Here is a 16,050-nt window from a genome sequence, read left to right on the forward strand (position 1 = left end):
AAGACTGAATAATTTAGTTTTGGGTTTTATTGTTCCTCAAGCATGCTAGGTCTAAACGTAGTGGCCAGAAGATTCACTGTGAATCAGGTTTACCTCAGCTTCCCTTCTCTCTCCTCACCCCCTTTTGAAGAACTTCTACAAGAATTTTTTCCCTCCTCTGGAAGAGAAATAGAGAGACGAGATCATCATTTGAAGCTTCTACTGTGAGAAGCTGGCAGATTTTGCTGCTCAAGAAAGTTAAACGAACCAGCGTTCGATGTGCTATGAATCAAAGTTAAACAAACTGGCATTCGAGGGGCACTTTGCATCTCATGCAAGCTTTCACCTACGTCCACTTGATTTTTTTGGAACCAGCCATTTGAAGTTCTTCATGCTGACAGAGCTGCTCTGCACCTCAAACTCTCTTTCTCTGAGTTCCCTCCGGAGTTAAGGCAGGGAAACCCCCATTGTGTTTCGGATATCTGAGGTTCAGGTAGCGAGGGCTGCAGCGCAAACCTCTCTCTTCATGAAAGCCTTAATTTTCCTTGTTATCCTCTCCATATATTGGCCTTAAGTTTTTCTATCTTCCAGGTGAGAGATCAGAACCAAGCCAACTTCCTGTAAATTTTGTAACTTCTAGGGGCAGCGCTTAAAAATCTGACATTCTCTTCTGCTTGCAAATCTGTCTGTCTAAAGGGTAGCAGGGGCAGGAGGCGTGCAGTTAGGTTTTGAATGCTCGCCACTCTGTCATTTCCCTAACAAGATTTGAGCGTACATACGTGGAGCTCCCTAAATCAGAAAAGTCCCACCAAAGCGATGTACACTTTAGTAAAAACAGCCCTTCTAGATGGAGTACTTTGCGGTTTCAAAGCAAGACCTTGCAGTTGGCCTTCCCTGTCTTAATACATGCCACTTTCTTGCTAACCACCAACATTCAGTCAGTATCCAATTTGGGGAGGCCTTTGGTCCAAAATAATCTGTGTGGCAGTACAACCTTGAGTGTAAAAGGAAGCAGCGTTGCTCAAAAGAGCTTCTTAAGTCTGAAGAACAGTGACCATTGCCCTGTTCTGTACATGTCACCACTATACCAGTAGAGCAAACTCCCCCCACCCGAGAAAGCCATAAAATTAACTATGCAGCTCCTGCTCATCTCTGTAGTTAATTCTGGATCTGTAAAAACCCTCTTCCTTGTGAATAAGCAAGAGAGATAGCTTCGGGTTGTTTTGTTTTGTTTTGTTAAACCCAACCACAAATCCAGCAACAGAAAGAGTGATAATTCTTCTACTGGTCCAATGATTATTAGACAGTATGTTGTTTGCTGGGAGTGAAATGGTACAGTATAATGAGTGACGATGCCCTTGCAAGGGAAGACAAGTGAAGTAGGGTGTCACTTATCAAGTTCAAGTCCTTATTGGCCCTGACTGATAGTCAAAAGGCATAGTTTTGGTGAGAAGGCCAAACCAGCACTCACTCCTGTTTTTGCTCACTGCCTTGGTCTCAGTTCCCATTTTCTGGGCTCTCGGGAGGATTTCTCCTTTGCCTGGCTGCTCAGAGCAAAATTGGGCCCCTTTTGTTGACCTGTTAAGTAGACATAGCAAGTACTTGAGGTCTTTGTGTAGCTGATCTTAACTTTAAAAAAAACTTTTAAATCAGGTTAAAAATTTTATGCAGATGAGAGTGAAAATAATTGTGCCTATGTCTTCACGGACATGATCTAGGGGGGAGGGGACTTATAACATGGGGTCACAAGAAGAATTGCACAGCTGTGGCAGAAGTTGCCACACAGAAACCAAAATCAGCCTGGAATCCAGCTTGGTTCCTTTTCAGCTAGCGAGAATTTTGGACCTCCTTATGTGCTCTTTTTCCCCATTCATCTCATTGGGTGCATTGATGACAAAGCATCAGTTGCCTACGCTGTGACATTGTATGTTAGGGAACTACATTGTAGACTTTCTTTTCTTTTTTTAATTTACTTTTGAAAGGTGGCTTCGGCATGACATTTTCTCCAGGATCTTGTGCTATGGAAACCCGATGCAGTGAGCATGGTACAGATGGAACATGTGCTCATGTATCTTTAGTGTCTCCAGTAAGTTTTATATTGTATAGTTCCGATTCAAAATGAACAAGAAAATGGTAGTTGTGCAGTTTATTTTTCCTGCTGTGGAAAACTTGAGTCGTCTTTTGCCCTGAGCCGCATGAGAGAACCATCCCAGAAAGACTTGGGTGATCTCCAGGTGTTCACTTTAATTTATATAGTGTCTTATTTTTTTTTTCCTTCCTAATTTTCTGTGTGTGAGAACTGGTGTAAAATGTATATGCCGATGAACTCATGTTCTTTTTATGTAAATATTTTTGTGGCATCCTGCTCCCACGCATCCCGTGTAAATATTTAGAATTCTCATTTTCTTCACACTGTGTACAATGCAGGTGTATTTGGTTTTATTATTATGTTTTTTTTAATTTGTACTGTAATGCTATGATCAGACTTGAGGTGTCTTGTGCTATTAAAAAAAGAACTAACAGTCCCACAAAACTCAGATGTACAACTCAACAGTTAATGAAGCCAGGTTAAAAACAAATCTGTGTGTCTGTGTTCCTCTGTGAAGAAATATATAATAATAATATATATATAATAATAGTCAGGTGGGGTAGCCGTGTTGGTCTGAAGCAGAGGAACAAAGTTTGAGTCCAGTGGCACCTTTAAGAGCAGCAAAGTTTTATTCAAGGTATGAGCTTTTGAATGAAACCTTGTTGGTCTTAAAGGTGCCACTGGACTCAAACTCTCTGTTCTTCTGCATTAGTGTGTGTAGGGATCTGGTTTGGGAGTCTGCCACTGGAGGCAAACATGTCCCCGCTAGCGTTTCTCGCAAGGGTCATTCAAGAAGGATGGTAAATTCTCAGCCTCCTTGTCGTTATCTGTCTCCTGTGCAGTCTGAGAAAAAGCAAAACACCAACCCCATCAATAAAACACATATGTATTTTTATCACTTTCTTAATTAGAATTACTGGGCAAAGTACAAAAGTGTAGCTCAGACGAGTATCGGAAGTAAGTTTTTAGCCTTAAGTAAGTTAGCACGAAATTCAGTCTTCAGCTATAATTGCTGGGAGAGCTCTCATTTTTTTTTTTTTTTAAAAGCATCAATGCAATCACATTCACCTTTTTCAGGGTACCCTCTCTGCTCTGTCATGGGAGGGACTGTAGCTCAGTAGTAGAGCATGTGTTTGGTATGCAGAAGGTCCCAGGTACAACCCCCAGCATCTCCAGTTAAAAGGACCAGGTAAGCCCTGACCTGGATCGCCCAGGCAAAACTGATCTCATCAGATCTTGGAAGATAAGCAGGGTCAACTCTGGCAAGTACTTGGATGGGAGACCTCCTTGAAATACCAGCAGTTGGGAGGCCAGGGGCAGGCTTTATTCAGCCACCTCTCTGAATATCCTCCAGGCCCCCAGTAGGGGTCAGTCACCAGAGGTCGCCATGACTTCCAGGTGCACACAGACATACATACACACACATGCACATATATTTTTTTTTAAAAGTGGGAGGTGATGTGAAATGCATTCCCCTGGGACCCTGGAGAGCCGCTGCCAGTTTGAGTAGACAATACTGACCTTAACAGAGTGATGGTCCAATTCAGTGGATTGAGGCAGGTTCATGTGACACAGCACTGCTTTCTGAAGCTGTTAAAATACATGTCTTAGGAGAAATAGTACAACCTTCTCCTTCCTGACTACAAGTGGTTAAAGCAGTACTCTGGAGAGGCAACACAGAAATATTAATAAGTAAAGGTGCCTTGAGAGTTGCCCCTCAGATTTGGGATCTGCACTGTCATACGCTGAGTGCCACTGGAATGAAAACAAGTCTTCTCTCCAGTTCTGCCGTAGTGGTACAAGATTTTTCAAATGCCATGTATTAGGCTTATCAGGAAGGATCTATGATACGTAATAACTTACTTTGTCTGCAGGAGATACACATACGAATGAGGTCTGCGTGGGGAGATGTGAGCACCCATGTGCTCTCTTCTGGAATTACCCTTCACTGAACAGAAACATGCATAGATGCCCAACATACCTTACATCACTAAAACCCCACCTCCTTAATGCTGCATGATATCCCATCGAACATCTTGGGTGGCATAGATGCTGTCCCAGAGCATAACTAGGCGGATCGTCCAAGGAACCAAGAACATACAGTGAGGAGAACCAGCTCCACCAACAGTTTCTTGCTCTTTGTACAGCATTCCTGTTCAGTGGTTCATTGGAGAGCCGGTCCTGTTCTACTGAAAATGGACCCAGCAGCTCCTGGCTCTTAAGTTCATAAAAAGTGCAAAGGTGCTGAAGCGCAGACAAATATGGTTGTACTGTGTCACTGGTTGCATATGTGCCTCTTGCAGATAAATGCAGTTGCTTCCATTCTAGGTGGATAGCAGGAGCCCACAAACTCCACCTAGACTGGAAGCAACTGCATTTATCTGCAGCAGGCACATATGCAACCAGTGACACAGTACAACCATATTTGTCTGCGCTTCAGCACCTTTGCACTTTCCATGAACTTAAGAGCCAGAAGCTGCTGGGTCCGTTTTCAGTAGAACAGGAAATCTACACAGAAAGAGATCCTCGTTGGGCATAGTGCTAAAAGCCACGGCTTTGCAGGAAACTTACTGGGACCATTGACCAGTCAACTCTCAGCGTAGCCTACCTCACAAGGCCATTGCAAGAAGAGAAGAGGGAAGCCATGGATGCCATCCAGAGCCGCTTGGAGGAAGGCAGGGCTAAAAACAAAACAAAATGGTGGGAAAGTTGAATTAACAGTAAAAAGACACCCTTCAGCCAGCCAAAGCAGGTGAATAAGCCGACTGATACATCATGCACTCTCAAGATGTAACTTGCTACAAATCTCAGTTGCTTGCACTGCCAGGACATCAAATCCACCAATAATTCCAGTGGTTACTGTAAGCTGCATAGTGTATTTCTTAGGAATTTGCACACTAGTAAGCAGATGCTCACTTTGGGTGTCCCGTTTAAAAGTATTTAGCAATGGCAAAGAGGTTATATGGAGGGCCACTGAAGTTAGTGTAAACCCTTTTCTGGCCCAGTAGATTATGTTCACGTGGCCCATGAAATAAAGGAATAATTTGCTTGCAGTGCACATAAATATTGTATTGCAGCATTATCCAGTCTGACCACTGGAGGGTGCAATTACTCCACTAGAAATTTGGGAAACTCATTTGTACTTAACAGAAACTCCTTAATGCGCACGGACAAAATCACTCCCATCTAGGCAACATACATCATCATACTTGATTTTAGGAACTTGAGATATGATAGAAAATGTGTACAGATCATCCCTGGAATGGTGTGTTTATTCTTCAGTCTGAATTTCTGCTCTTCTCCACTTGCACATGTACACATACTGTGCTTTATATTACTAATACTTCCAAACTGCAGTAGAAAACAAACCTTTCACTGGTGCGCAGCAGTTTGCACCAAGGAAGAAGTTTGGGGGGGAGGGGGAGCATGCAGATGTGCTGATGCAGGCCTGGCTCTCATCTTCGTTCTTATTTGTTGTTGGGTTCGAGCAGGTGTTAGATGTCCCCACAAAGATGGGAGAAAGGGCTGCTAATACTGCATAGGTTGTGAGAGATCAGCTCACTAATTTTAAAACAAGGAAGATATGGACATTATGTTGTCGAAGGCCTTCATGCCCAGAGTTCATTAGCTGTTGTAGATTTTCCAGGCTGTATGGCCGTTGTCTTGGCATTGTAGGACCTGACATTTCGCCAGCAGCTGTGACTGGCATCCTCAGAGGTATAACACAGAAAGATGGAGTACTCTCTGTATCAAGGTGAGAAGAAAAATGGTAGGCAGATAATTTATTTATATCTACTCGGGAAGGTGGGATAGGGCTGAGTCATTATCTTGTAGGAGTTCCCCAGGCTGTGACATGCTAATGGAGTTGCTTTCCTGAGGAGGTTCTTTTGCATATGGATTGGTCTTCTGTGTTATACCTCTGAGGATGCCAGTCACAGCTGCTGGCGAAACGTCAGGTCCTACAATGCCAAGACCGCAGCCACACAACCCAGAAAATCTACAACAACTAAAGATATGGACAGTTTATTCACCTCTCCATACCCCCAAAAGGTAAATTTAAAATGTGCCTTTTTAATACATTTTAATAGGTATTTTCAAATGTTTTGCCCAGGAATAATCTGATTAAATGCTTTTCTACCCTGATTGGCCTCCCCCTAAAATGTATTGCCCACTTGAATCCAGGATAACTGGTACAAGCTGTGAGCAAAAAGTCTGCTCTGCTGCGCAGAGTGGTCCTAAGAGAACAGAGGAGGAAGGCACCCAGCCCAACATGAAGGAGCAAAACTCTCCATGAATGAGGTAAGCATCTCTTCCTTAACTGTACACTCCCGCAGGTTCTCAGCAGTGAGCTGTATGCTGTCCATATGTTCTGCCATGCTAAAGACTACTAGAAGAACAGGACTTTATAGGTAAGTTCTTTTTTCCCCCTTGGAGAAATGGGTTCTCAGACCAGGCTAGACCACTCAAAATACAACTGGAACCCATTTCAAACTGGTGCTTGGGGGGGGGGGGCAACAGTGGGAGGGCTTCTAGTGTCCTGGCCCCACTGGTGGACCTCCTGATGGAACCTGGTATTTTTGGCCACTTTGTGACACAGAGTGTCGTACTGGATGGGCCATTGGCCTGATCCAACATTGGCTTCTCTTATGTTCTTATGACCGTCTTATACTTTGAAGATGGTCTGTTCCCAACAAAGTATTGTTGGGAGTATTGTTTACAGCTATATTCAGTTGATCCACAGGGAATACAACTGTGAACAGGAGGATGCTAACGGTGTTGCCGTTTTGCCTTTTAGAGATGGCAGGATGGGCAATCCTTAAATTGGTTCACAAAAGGAAGATAATCTGATTGAACATCATCGCGCCCGAAGATTAATCTCCCCATAGAATGTATTGTCCTTATTTTCTAGACATTCAGTGCAGCATCTCCAAAAAAAAATCCATTTATAACATCAGTGTGAGTCAGAGCCCACTTCTTCAAAGATATGAGGTGTATGTCCATAGCAGATATACTTAACAGTACTTGAAAATATAGGAGCTGCGGTGGCTCAAGTGGTTAAGACGCTGAACTGCAGGCTGTGGAAGGTCGGTAGTTCAGCAGTTCGAGACCCGAGTGTGCTGCATGATGGAGTGAGCTCCCGTCTCTAGTTCCAGCTCCTGCCAACCTAGCAGTTCGAAAGCAAGAAATTGCAAGTAGATAAATAGATACCACTTTGGTGGGAAGGTAACAGTGTTCCGTGCGCCTTGGTGTTTAGTCATGCTGGCCACATGACCACGGAAATGTCTTCGGACAGCGCTGGCTCTTCGGCTTTGAAACAGAGATAAGCACCGCAACCCTAGAGTCGGATTCGACTGGCTTTCGAGCAAGGGAACCATTACCTTTACCTTTACTTGAAAATATACACAGGACTTTAATTGTAGCGATGCTCACTGGTACTGAGTGTTGGAACCTTTGTGGGGGGGGAGCTTTCTCAAGTCCTAAGGGGTGAATTGGTGGAAATTGGTGCAGCCTTACAAATGAGTACTGGCACTTTTTTATACCACTCCCCCCAGTACTATTTACTTAAAAATGACAAGCAACGGAGACGCGAGTGGGAAGATGTTACAAGAAGAGACCAGTTTGATAACAGGCACCAATCCAAGAATTATCCATTCAGAGATGGGCAGAACTACTCCCAACTATTGCTGAACAGGCGCGCTGACCATCTACACCAACTCTGAAATTACTGTCAACCTAACCCAGATGGGAGCTGCGGTGGCTCAAGTGGTTAAGACACCGAGTGTCAAGTGGTTAAGGCTTTCGAGCAAGGAAACCTTTACCTTTTAACCCAGATGTGACGGCTCAAACCTGGGGAGTGGTGTGTGTGTGTGAAACTAAAGGGCAAACTGGATGTAAGACGAGAGAGAAATACCTAAAGGCAGGAAGATATGGGTAAACAGGGAGCAAAAGGTCATGGGAATAGAATTGTGTGACTGTCCTCCTGGTGCTCCGTGGCCTCCTCTGGCTCCATCCCACTTGTGCTTCCACCAGGCTCAGGAAGGCAAGAGTCTCCCAGGATATGCTTTCTGGGTTAGCTCACACATCCTGCAGGTTTCTCCCCCCCAGCCCCCCTCCCCCCAGCCAGCTTCACAGGCTCTCCTTTTATCCCCCCTCTCCAACCCCAGCTCCTCCCCTTCCTGCTTTTCCCCATCCAATCCCCTTGAGCCAGAATCTGTTTCTTTCCACCTCCCCTGTTCCTTATTCCTAGCCCTTCCTTCCATTATCCTCTGCACCTGGCCTGACCCTTAGCTGGCCTCTTCCTCACAAGGACAGCTCGTCCCCTCCCAGCTCTGCTGAGTTGGAGGAAGCTTTGTGTTCTGCCTGCAGGTAAGCTCCCTGGGTGCAAGGCGGCCTCTGCTCCAAAGACCCTGGGCATCTCTGGACAGACTATCATCAGTCGTACACCTTTAAGTGAAATATTGGGTGGTGCTAATGAACCCATCAGGCTACCTTATATTGAATCACACCCTTGTTGCATCAGGGTCAGTGTTGTCTACTAAGACCAGCACTGGCTCTCCAGGGTCTCAGGCAGAGGTCTTTCACATCACCTTCCCCTTGACCCTTTTAGCTGAAGATGCTAGGGATTGAACCTGAGACCTTCTGCATACCGAGCAGATGCTCCACCGCTGAGCCATGATAATATTTTGAGGTTATGAAGGAGTTCTCAAAGCTATCACGCACACTTTACTTGGTTTAAAAATTTCACATCCTTCCCAGCAGTCCCGTGAGCCAGGATCTGGAAGCTTCTAGCAACGAAAGCGTTGGCAGTGCCATTCATCCCTCCCCCCCACCCCAATGCTGTCAGCTACCCTGATGTGGGGGAAAGCCACTTTTGCCATGTAGGGTCACATGTCTTTGCCCGGCGTTATTTAAAGCCACGTCCTTCTCCATGTAGTGATTATCCACGTGCAGGATAAGTTTAGAAAGAAGAGGAGTCTGAAAGGCAGGGCCAACAAACCGGCATTTCAAGTCCACGGAGGATGGTGTCGCTTCTCCGATGCTGCGTTGAAAGGTGCTGTCAGAATGCAGACTTGTTCTTGCTATTAATAAGCATCTCACAGCTGAGAGGGTGCGGCTTTGTTGAAGACGATGAGTGCGACTTCACGGCTTGCAAAGAGGCATTGGGTGTCTGAGAGATAGGGGCAGCTCCTTTGTCACATGGAGAGAGATGTTTCCTCCAAACTGGTTTTACAACTCAACTGTGCAGGACCTGCTGGAAGTAGAAAGTACTCCTCACCATTCAGCCTCCCAGGGCTTTAGTTTCATCTGTCTATACATCTAAGTGCCGTCAAGTCACAACCGAGTTGCAGTGACCCCATCAAGGGAATTCCAAGGCAAGTGAGAAGCTGGGATGGACACATGGAAACGTGAAGCTGCCTTATACTGAATCAAACCATTGGTCCAACAAGGTAAATATTGTCTACTCAGACTGGCAGTGGCTTTCCAGGGTCTCAGGCAGGCATCTCTGACATCACCTACTGCCTGGTCCTTTTAATAGAGACCTGGCCACAGTGATCCATGCGACGGTCACCTCGAGGCTAGACTACTGCAACGCTCTCTACATGGGGCTGCCTTTGTCGCAGATCCGGAAGCTGCAGCTGGTGCAGAATGCTGTGGCCAGGCTGTTGATGGGTCTCTCTAGGAGGGACCATATCCAGCCTGTGTTGAAAGCGCTGCACTGGCTGCCGATAGCGTACCGGATCCGCTTCAAAGTGCTGGTTATTACCTATAAAGCCCTATATGGCCAGGGGCCAGCCTACCTGAGGGACCGCCTTGCCCCACATGTTCCCCCAAGAGCACTACGGTTGGGGCCCCAAAATTTATTGGTCATCCCAGGCCCTAAGGATGCCAAACTAACTGTGACCAGGGCCAGGGCTTTTTCGGTGGCGGCTCCTACCTGGTGGAACGAGCTCCCGGGGGAGATCCGGGCCCTGCGGGACCTTGTGCAGTTCCGCAGGGCCTGCAAGACGGAGCTCTTCCACCAGGCTTTTGAGTAGGAGCCGCTGCCCCACTATACCACCACCGTCAAGACATCTTAATGGATGTATCGACGAGGCTTGAGGAAGAACTTAGAAAATACAGAAGGTCTGATAAGCCGTCGCCACTGGATATGTACGCTACGGGAGTACCATCTGGAACTGTGGTGATAACCATCTTGGATCTAGGATACTAGTAATTGGATAGAGTACTGTGCTTTTAGTATTGATGTTTTTATTATGTTTTTATATGTTCTTATTTATGGCAAGGCTAATGATCTGCCTCTGTTAGCCGCCCTGAGCCCGCTGGGGAGGGTGGGATACAAATGTAATAAATAAATAAATACCAGGGATTGAACCTTGGACCTTCCGCATGCAAAGCGGATCCTCTGCCACTGAGCCACAAGCCCCCTCCCTTGAGCCAGCATCTATTTCTGTGCACCTATATTGTTTCTTATTCCTAGCCCTTCTCTCCATTATCCTCTGCTCTGGCCTAACCCCCAGCCATTGCCTTCTTCTGCCCAGTGTTCCTTCATAGCCTCCAATCCAACTACTGACTCTACTTAGCATCTGAGATCTGATGAGATTGGGCTATACCATGCTGCCTTCTCTCCCCTTCATTTGCCTAAAAAGGTAAAGGTTCCCTTTCTTGAAAGCCAGTCGAATCCGACTCTAGGGTTGCGGTGCTCATCTCCGTTTCAAAGCCGAAGAGCCAGCGCTGTCTGAAGATGTTTCCGTGGTCATGTGGCTGGCATGACTAAACACCAAGGCGCACGGAACACTGTTACCTTCCCACCGAAGTGGTACCTATTTATCTACTTGCAATTTCTTACTTTCGAACTGCTAGGTTGGCGGGAGCTGGAACTAGAGACGGGAGCTCACTCCATCATGCGGCACCCGGGTCTCGAACTGCTGAACTACTGACCTTCCACAGCCTGCAGTTCAGCGTCTTAACCACTTGAGCCACCGCAGCTCCATTTGCCTACTGGGGGACAAACTAGCATAGATATCACTAGAATCATAGAGTTGGAAGGGACCTTCAGCGTCATCTAGTCCAACCACCTGCACAATGCAGGAAATTCACAAATACCTCCCCCCCACCCCCAGTGACCACTGTCCTGGGGGGTGGGCACTGGTGGCCAGGAGCAGGCACATCCAAGCCCCAGCAACTACACCCAAGCCCTCATCCGCAATAGCCGTTGCTGTTAGTTCAACAGTGTGTGGGGGGGTTTCCTGTAGAGCTTCCTGTTTGGGGAAATGATGCAGTGGGAGAGAGAGTGCCCATTGTCGGCCCCACTGAGCTGACTGGCCTGGCAGTCCTGGTTTGTAGCACATCGGGACACTCGGCTTGATTAGCTCCAGGGCCATTTTCACTTTTCAATGCACTCCTGGTTATGAGAAGATTTGTGGGTCCAAACGAACAGCATTTCAAGTAGCTTTGCATTGTCTGGGAGGAATTCAGCACGGCAGCCACACAAACAGCTGTTGCTGGTTCATACTCACAAATTATTGGTTCGCTTGGATTACGCATGACTTAGAGCCATCGTGGTAGCCACCAGTATTGCGTAGGAGTTGAAATAGTATATGTGAGACCCAGTTTGAAATCCCCACTCTGCCATGGGAATTGGGGAGAAAAGTGAGGGTACAAATGAAATAATCATATGGGCATGCCATTCATAGAATCTTAGAATTGAAAGGGACCACCAGAGTCATCTAGTCCAACCCCCTGCATCCTGCAGAAAATTCACAAATTCACAGAAGATATAGCCACAAACAATACCCACAAAGGGAAGACCATCTACAATTCATAACTATGTTCAAAACTATATATCATATTCATCATTGAAATACAAAGAAGTGTTAGTGGTCACAACCCAATAGAGTATATAGACATAGATCCAACAGACTGTTCATAACAATTTAAACAATTAGTTTAAACAAAGAACATATTCAAAACCAACAGTAGGCTCTTCTGTAATTCCATACATACATAGTGTCCATAGACCTCCAAACAGAAAGTAACTGCAACAGAAGACTCCCACTGTGGAAAGAATAACAGCCGAATGCCTCTCCCAGGTATAAATCAAGCGTTTCAATGAAGTTCAACAGCGGCTGGAAAGACGGAACCCGATCTCCAAAATAACATAGGCACATCTCAAAAGCTCCATTTGTAGATGGTCTTCCCTTGGTGGGTATTGTTTGTGGCTATATTTCTACACTAAGGGTTCCCTATTGTCTTTGCCATGCTACTACCTAAATAAGTTAGTGTTTGGGGAGAGCATGGCCAGTAAAATCCAGGAGGCTTTTCTGTACCTACAGAGGATTGGCTTGCTCCAAAAATAAACACTTCTTATGGAACCAGAAGTAAGTTTTCTAAAAGTTAAATTAGTACAAAAACTAAATTATTATAAGTTTAAAATAACTATTTTCAACAGTAGGCTCTTCTGTAATTCCATACATACATAGTGTCCATAGACCTCCAAACAGAAAGTAACTGCAACAGAAGACTCCCACTGTGGAAAGAATAACAGCCGAATGCCTCTCCCAGGTATAAATCAAGCGTTTCAATGAAGTTCAACAGCGGCTGGAAAGACGGAACCCGATCTCCAAAATAACATAGGCACATCTCAAAAGCTCCATTTGTAGATGGTCTTCCCTTGGTGGGTATTGTTTGTGGCTATATTTCTACACTAAGGGTTCCCTATTGTCTTTGCCATGCTACTACCTAAATAAGTTAGTGTTTGGGGAGAGCATGGCCAGTAAAATCCAGGAGGCTTTTCTGTACCTACAGAGGATTGGCTTGCTCCAAAAATAAACACTTCTTATGGAACCAGAAGTAAGTTTTCTAAAAGTTAAATTAGTACAAAAACTAAATTATTATAAGTTTAAAATAACTATTTTCCATGCAGCTTCATGTGGAGTTTTATTGATTATGGTTTATTCCAGGATATTTTGAAGGAAATTAAGAATTTACAATGCTGAGCTGGATTTAAGAAGCTGATTACATCTGAGGAAGACTATAAAGTTGAAATGAGTTCACAACCGGGTACTCATTATGTTGCACTATGTGTACTTTTTTGCAATATTGTATAAGTGAGAATGTTGGATAAATTGTTGCAATTTTGTAAAATTTTAGAAAAACAACGTAAATCTTATAAATGTTGTTCATATCACAGGGTTTGCTTGTGGTTTATGCCCAGAAGATGGCAAAGAAACCTCCAGGATCCCTGGCCAAACTGGCCAGGAGAAAAATTGCATCCTGACCCCAAAGTGGCAACCGGCATTTCCCTGGGCGTGTAAGAAAGGGCCACCCTTCCTGCCCTCCCTCTCATGGTCTGCCTCAGTTCACAGAATCATTTAAAATCAATTCCATTAGCATGTATTTGCTGCTTAACTAGGATGCCATTGGTATGTGGGTGATTATTGCTGTTATTTATTAGGTTTTACCTGGGGGGGAGGGAAGCTGTCGTCTGGAATTGAAATGGTAAAAGTGGGGAAACTCTGGATGTTGGTTGTACTCGTTTGCCCCAGACACCCCAAAATGAAGACACAAGACAACAACTTGGGTTTATTTAAATAAATGGATCTACGTCATATTAGTAAATAAGCTAACATTTAAATGAGTGGGCTGTGCTAGGCAGCCTGACCATGGCTGCTTTTGTTGGGCAGACCCACCAACCTTGGCCAGCATCTTCCACTGGCCTCATGTATCATCACTTGTGCACAGTGTGCAGAGAGGTCCTCGGCTCCCTCCCCCGATTCGCTGCTCTGTCACTACCAGGTGTATTTATTTATTTATTTGATGTGTACCCTGCCCTCCCCGCTGAGGCAGGCTCAGGGCGGCTTACATACAATTTCAACAACAATATAAATATAAGCATAAAACACAGCATAAATACTAAAAGTAATGTATATGGCGGTGGCAGTGCAGTAGTAGCAGCAGACATAATAGAAATGCAGTCAGCAGCTGATTTTACTATCGGCAAGTTCAGGCTGGATGATGGTACTGGGCACAGGGTCTTCGGTTGTTAGGTGCAGCTCCTTACCTGAATGCCTGGTGGCTTTTAGGTTCAGAAAGATGTTGCTCAGCTCCAAGGGCACTCCTTCCCAGCTGCACCCCACCCCACAGCCAGTGATGTGGTCTTCTCCACCACAGCTGATGCCCCAGGGTGCTTGCCAATCATCCCTACCTATCGTGATCAGCACTTCCTGCCAAAATTACGGCCTAAACCCTAAACCATCAGACCAGACCAATTTAACTAATCTCCCCTATGACATCACAAAGCAGGTGAAAAAGGGCTCCCCCTATAGTCTATTTGGGGAAGTCCAAAAAATTCCAGCTTGGCCCTAAATGGCAATCAACTAATCTGATGATGTCTAAAGGGAAGGTTGGGTGGGGGGGGGTCGGCAGCTAACTGAAAAAAACCTGGCTGGGGGAGGCCTGGTTAGACTATATGCTCACAATCCATGCCTCCCACTTGGCTGGACCCACTGAATATTGCCCAATGAGCCTCGTGCCTCATTTGAACTCAAGGGGCATAGGCAGACTGATCCCCGGCTCTAATGCCAGGAATTCCACCTCTCATCAATCACTGTTGTTTCCATTACATTATCATCATTATACCCATCAGTCCTCCTGTCCTCCCCCAAAGGGAGGCAACAGCCTTACTTCCTGCAAAGTTTCATCAACTCTGCCCGCTTCGGAGTTGCTGATGGCTCAGCAAGGACGCAGCCGTCTGCATTGAATATGGCAGCTGTGTGTCTTCCAAGCCTTCAGCCCGGCCAAAGAGCTACGCCTGCAAGGAGCAAATGAACGTGGAAGGAAAAATTTGATTGAGCGTCTCCAGGAGGATTGGGAACAGGCCCCTGGAGTCCTTGCTGCTCTCCTCCCCCGCTCTAAATACTGGACTGTACATGAAATGATTTGCTGGTTCAATTACATTATCTACTCTGCTCTTTCAAGGGTGAAGTTGGCAGCAAATGTTTTCTGTACTGCAAAATAAATTATAGATATTTCCCAGAGTGCTAGCATTTGAGTCAATAAAGGGAAAGCCAAGGAGCTGGCTGCTCCCCACCCCCTTTTTTTTTTTTACAGCATTTACTCTTTTCCTAAGTCAAATCCCACTTGCTCCGTTCCCAGAGTAACAGGGTCCTCTTAGAGGAGCAGCTTTGCACTCCGTACCTCCTGCCTGTTTGGCCTGCCAGGCAAGTTGGAGCTCGTTGGGGAGCATCTGACCCTGCCTTGAAATGCCAGATTGTCTGCCGCTCTTTGCTTCCACTGTCAGAAAGACAAGTATAATTTGCAGCTGAAAGAGGAATTCAGAGGCCGCTACAGGCAGCACTTCTGAGCAGAAGACGTGTAAACGTATTGAGAGGGACTAGATGTGAGACCACCCAGGGAGACCAGGGCTGCTATGCAGAGGAAAGCAATTGGCAAACTACTTCTGCTCATATCTCTCTTTTTAAAAATGTTTTATTCGTTTTAAAATAATCATTAACAACAATGAACAAAAGAATTAAGCAAGCAACAACAAGAGATAAGGTTCAAGTAGCCTCAAAAGTCTATTATGTAACAGTAAAAACTATTTTAACATTTTTGAACATTTATCAACCAATAATGAAGAGTATGAAGTGCCGGTAATTTTGCTACCTCTGTCAGAAAAGCGAGTGTGAGGACTAGATTAGAACTGGACCTTAGATGCAGAAGACTTTTGTATGTGTCTCAGAGTGTACAATAGAGAGCTAGAAGAAAAGCCAAGAAGAGTCAGTAGTAGTACTGGGAAGACGTTCAGCTTCTGTCATGTACTGCAGCCATGGAAACCAGGTGCGTACAAACCTAGAGTAGGTCATGGCGGTGCCAGATCGTGAGTCAGAGATTTTGCACATAATAAACTGATCCAATACTTTATGTCTCCACGTGGTCAGCGTCGGAGGAAAATCCCATAAGCTGGAACTTCACGAGGTTGC

The sequence above is a fragment of the Gekko japonicus genome, unplaced genomic scaffold (assembly GCF_001447785.1).
Source record: "Gekko japonicus isolate JY-2015 unplaced genomic scaffold, Gekko_japonicus_V1.1 scaffold715, whole genome shotgun sequence".
Taxonomy (NCBI): Eukaryota; Metazoa; Chordata; class Lepidosauria; order Squamata; family Gekkonidae; genus Gekko; species Gekko japonicus.